The sequence below is a fragment of the Cibotium barometz genome, chromosome 34, assembly GCF_041138505.1.
Source record: "Cibotium barometz isolate CiBa-2024 chromosome 34, ASM4113850v1, whole genome shotgun sequence".
Taxonomy (NCBI): domain Eukaryota; kingdom Viridiplantae; phylum Streptophyta; class Polypodiopsida; order Cyatheales; family Cibotiaceae; genus Cibotium; species Cibotium barometz.
The window spans coordinates 12,695,451-12,700,873 of NC_141079.1; the positions used below are offsets into that span (position 1 = coordinate 12,695,451).

Here is a 5,423-nt window from a genome sequence, read left to right on the forward strand (position 1 = left end):
GCCTATGGTAAATCAAGATCTTAGCACTGCCTAGATCGTGAATATAATGAGCTAGGCTTGACATTTTGCCAAACCCAGCCGGCCTGCTTCCACTTGATCTCTGGAGGAATGTGTCATCCTCAATTTGTAGCTGCCATGTATCAAAAGATTGTAGTGAGATAATGATACATAACTACAAAACATTTAAACACAAGATAAAGTATTTGATTTGAAGTAATAATATCATACCCTCTCATTTTCATCAGCAACAAGAAGTTCATCTTTCCAAAGATTTATTCCTCTCCCCTCCAGTCCAGCCTCTTCTTTAAGTTTTTCCTTATGAAGTGCTGAGAGATTCATAGCTTCTTGGGTGAGCTGGAAGGCAGCTTCATCTGGCTCTTGGAAATTTTCAGCCTCTTTGAAATAAATATTAAGGGCCTCTGCAGGATCAAAAGTTGTTTCCAAAGCTAGCAGTGAATGGTCATCCTCTATGCCAACCTCCTTGTCAAGCCTTGAAGCCTGGGCAATAAGGGAAATGGCATAGTCCTCCCTCAAATTGAACATACACTCTATATCATGGAGGAAAACATAATCTTTACCACCAATCAAGACACCTGGAAGCATGGGCACTGCATAGTTGCTGCTCTGAACATCAAAATCTTCAACTGGCTGTGCTGCCCTAAGAGTTTCAGTCCTCAGTTGAACAAGGTCAAGAGCAGCCACTTGCAGCCCCTCATCCTCGAGGTTGATATCTTCTTCCTGCTCTGCCATATCTGTTGCCATAGGAATATCCTCTTTTACCTCCGCTACAGATATATCTTCTTCTTCAGTCTCCTGCCCTTGCTCTTCTAGATATTGCTGTTGAAAGACAATGTACATAAGGAATGCCATGTTTTCCTCAAGCACTCTACACTTTCTGGTGTGCAAGTTACAGCTGAATTTATATTCCTCAGGCAGGCTGTCAAACCTTCTATTCACATGGTACCTCAGCCTGTCAATGGAGACAATATGATTTAAATGCACAAAAACCTTTTCACCTTCCACAATCCTTCCTGCCTCTGTCAGTTGTTTGAAGGTATCCCAATGGTCTGAAAGGAAATCTCTGTGATGGTCCAAAAGAGAGCTCATAGTGAACTCCCTGTTGAAAATACTGTGGTATATGTGGAAGTTCCTCTGAGCCTTGCACTTGTGAAGAAAGTCAAATAGGAGCAAATCTGGAGATTTGTCCTCTTCTGGTTCCCTTTGTTTTGAAAGGGAAGACTCACCTTTCTGCTCTAGTCTCTTGCTTTTGCCTGAACCAAAATTTATATAACATGAATTCTATATGCTCACATATGCAATCAGATAATGTATAGGATATCACCAAACAACTCTCTTCATAAGCACACATAAATCACCTGGTGATTGCTATGGTCTGAGTATAGCAGCAGAAAAGTCCAGCTTCCTCTTGAAAGGAGCTGCTTGAGAATCAACTGTTCCAAAGCAAAAACCTTTCTCATCATCAAGAAAGACATCCCCATAGACATAGAAAGTAGAACAATGAGGAAACAGTAAAAACCAAAAGGGACACAAGAATTTGCAACAAAACGCGATGCAGATACATTTGAAAAATGTCAAGTGCTCTCCTCGCATTTTGTTGCAAATTCTAAATTTCTATTGACATCCATCTCCAATCAAATGCTAGGGATATCTCACAATGTTCAGGACAGTAAATGATACCAGGAGGAATTCCCTAGGGCAAAAGAGAGCAAAAGAAAGAGGAAAAAATAAAAACTAAAACAAATATCAGAATTTGCAGGAAAACGCGATTCGGAGCATTTGGAAACTGTAAAGCACTATAATCGCATTTTGTTGCAAAATTCTAAATCCTATTCATATCCATCTCTAATCAAATCCTAGGGTGATCTACTAGATTTCTAGGCACTGAGATTCAAGAATTCTACAGATGGAAGAAATATATATCAGAAAACATTGGAAAGGGTATAGATCTCTGACCTTTCTTTTCCTCTTCCATACTGTTGGAGTAGCCCTGGAGATTCTCCTGCTCTCTTCCAAACTTGAGCTGTAGCACTGGTAACCTGGAGATCTGGTAATGGTAGTAGTCTTCAGACAGGTTGCAGAGTGGATGGAGTGTGTTGGGTAGGAAGTGATCAGAGTGGGAAAGAAAAGGATGATGGGAGGGTGCTGGCAGGGATGGAAGACGGGGAGGGAAAAGTGTTAATGGATCTAATTATAAAATCATGATTGGCACAATTTCCAAGGCAAAAAGTGACCCACAAATTTCAAATTCCAAAAGATCTGGGTGGGACCCACACGTGCTAAAAAACGACTATATTTCACACGTGTGGTATTTAATAACTCCTTTATTTGTATTTTGCAATAATCTACTCTCCTAACTCAGTTCTCTTGCATCTCTACCTCCCTACTCTACACCATCAGCATCCAGACCAGCAGCAGAGGTTCATCCCCAGCACAGGATACTCATCATCAGCACAGCACACTTGCAGATAGCTTCCAGGTTAGTAAGACAATCTATTTCCTTCTCTTCTTGTTTAATAGTATATTAGGGTAAGGAACTGATTGATGTGATGTAGGTTAGATATTATGATAAATATTATATGCATTTTTTAGATTTTCTCCACTGCATGTAGAAGCAGGAAGACTTTTTATTTGGGCTTGTTGAGTGAGAGCTTGATCACTTCTTGATGTCTATAGGCACAATCCATGTTGCACCAAGCTGCATACACACTGAAATGACTAAAGGCATGTTGAAGTATGCTGTCTCTAGAATTTGCAGCAAAACGCGAGGAGAGAGCTTTAGAAATCTCAAACAGCCCAAATCGCATTTTGTTGCAAATTTCAGAATGCTTCTTCATCCACCCATTTCATTGTGATTTTGTAACTTTCTAGGCTATTCAAGGCTGCATAGTTCTTGCATAAACTCAATACATATTGTTTATAGTTGAAAAGACAGAGAATTCATTGTAGGGATGCAATAGCATGTTGTTTCAAGTATTTGCAGAAAAACGCGATGATGAGCTGTTAGAAATTTCAAATCATCATAATCGCGTTTTGTTACAAATTGTTCAATTTTGCTTTATCCAATTTGTCATCACCTTCTTTTATCATTCCATGTTCTCCATGGTTGTAATCTTTTTCTATTGCTTTGTATGGACCTTTTCAGAGTGATGGCAAGAACCAAGGTAACTGCAAGGAGGTCTGGCAAGGGGCCAGGGCTTGCAGCAGCAGCAGCTGGGGCTGATGTCAAGGAATCTAGTGTGCCTCCAAAAGGAAGAGTTGCACATGGCAAGAAAGGAAAGCCAATGAGCATGCTGCAGCAAAAGTCCAAGAGGTTAAAACATTCTGCAGGTGTGCTAAAGGAGATCAGGAAACAACAAAAAGCTATAGGCTTTGCAATCCCCAAGGCACCTTTTCAGAGGCTAGTGAGAGAAATTTGTGATAGCTGGCACCTTGGTTTCAGGTGGAACAGGACTGCCATTCTTTCCTTACAGGAAATGGCAGAGGATTACTTGGAGAAGTACTTTGAAGATGCAATGCTTGTAGTAGCCCATGCTCACAGGGTATCTCTGATGGCCAAGGACTTCAACACATTGTCCAGAGTGAGGTGGAGGTATGACAAGCTGGTCCATCCTGTGGAATGGCAGGACATAAAAATGAGAGACATATTATTAATTCCACCTACAAGGAAATTGAAGGCAGACAAGGTGAAGGTTGTTGAAGTGACCCACTCACCAGAGGGAAAGCTGCTTATGAGGAGTCACTGAAGCAGCAAATAGAAGAATCCAAATCTGCTATAGATGTGGAGACTGTACAGATGGAGCTACAGATACAGAGAAGGTTGCAGGAGCTGGGCCCTAACATAGTTGTCTATATTGAAGATGATTTTTCAGAGAATAATTTTGACTTGACAAAAGCATGCTTGGCAGCATTGGCTCATAAGAATGAGTATTGCTCAGATACTATCATTCTTGCAATGCTCTAGTAAGTGTCTTTTATTTTACATTTGTTTGCAAAACAATCCTTATTGTACCTCCTCCCTTACACCTTACCTTAATTATTGTTTTGTCCAATGTAGCATGATGAGAAGCTGGCTGAACCATGCTGTACAGCATACAGTTTATATTATTGATCCTGCAATTTCCTTCAAGTTAAGAGATCCAAAGGAAACTCCCATGGATATTTCCAATTGGTTCAGACACTGTGATTTTGATCATGTTGATATTTTGCTACTTCCATACCATAACAAGTATGTGTGTGGCTGCTTCTTTTGGGATTTTCCTTCAAGATTGAGTACTCTTGTAGCCTTTGATTTCTTAATGCTTTTTTCCTTATGCAGTGACCACTGGAGCTTTGCTTCTATTGACATCCAGCAGAAGCAATGCTTTTTATTCAACTCTCTTAGAAACACACACAGAGAGGTGAAATTGTAAGTGGTTTGTGTGCTATTTTTAACTTTAAACTTCATTATTTGGATTTAATGCACACTAACTGAATTATATGTATTGCAGTTGTATTAGACGACTTCTAGATGCATTGGATCAGTGTCCTCCTAATGTCAATCTTTTGGATTCAATAGAGCCAATAGATTTAGAGGTAGAAAGTTGTTCCCTCTACTGATGTCTATTTCATGCTATGCCTTTGAACTTATTGAATAATTTTATTTTGTTCAGACATTAACAGTTTCTAACATATCTTTCCAACTATCCAGACACCACAACAAGATGATTCAAGTAGCTGTGCTGGAGAGTGCTGATTAGTCCAAATATATACTTTCAAGCCATTTTGAGATAGGACAGCCAGAGCTTGTAAGAAAAAATAATTTTCATTTAGCTTCAAAAAATTTCATATTGGTACAAAGTGTTCTAAATCATCATATCTCATTGCAGATGAGAGAAGATAGCTTCAACTCGAGCTATGTGTATAGTTTCAGAGCTGATATAATTTGGAAGTTTTTGAAGTATGCCTTCCCCAAACCTATTGTACCAGCTACTACTGTCGAGTTGGGTGAGAGCTCTAAAGTCCGAGAAGGTGTCATACACCTTGATGACACAGATGATGCAGATGTGGTGCCACAAGAACAAGGACCTAGTACTGATGAGGAGAAGCCACAAGAACAAGGACCTGTTGCTGCTGATGTTATTGAGGAAATGATGGAGCAGTAGCAAACAGATGCTCCAGGGGCAGTAGAGGAGACAATGGAGCAGCACCAAGAGACTGTACACGACAGGATGGAGCAGCAGAAAGTAGATTCTCCAAATAAAGATGATACGGTGAGCTTGGACCATGTAGAGCAGCCTCTAGATCAGCCTGTAGATAAATAGAAAATTGTTGTCAAGAATATGTTCTACATATATAATTAAACACTTCTATACAGATTTTTACATTTCTGAATATAATACCTTTGTTTATGGAGTCTGTGTTAT

At 39.7% G+C, this 5,423-nt stretch overlaps 1 long non-coding RNA gene across 1 annotated transcript; it reads left to right on the forward strand.

The window, feature by feature from the left end:
- The first annotated feature begins 4,787 nt into the window (after positions 1-4,787).
- On the forward strand, positions 4,788-5,162 carry LOC147618706 (uncharacterized). Its single transcript, XR_015262038.1, has 2 exons — positions 4,788-4,805; positions 4,887-5,162. It is a non-coding gene; the product is annotated as an uncharacterized LOC147618706 (long non-coding RNA).
- The last annotated feature ends 261 nt before the right edge of the window (positions 5,163-5,423 follow it).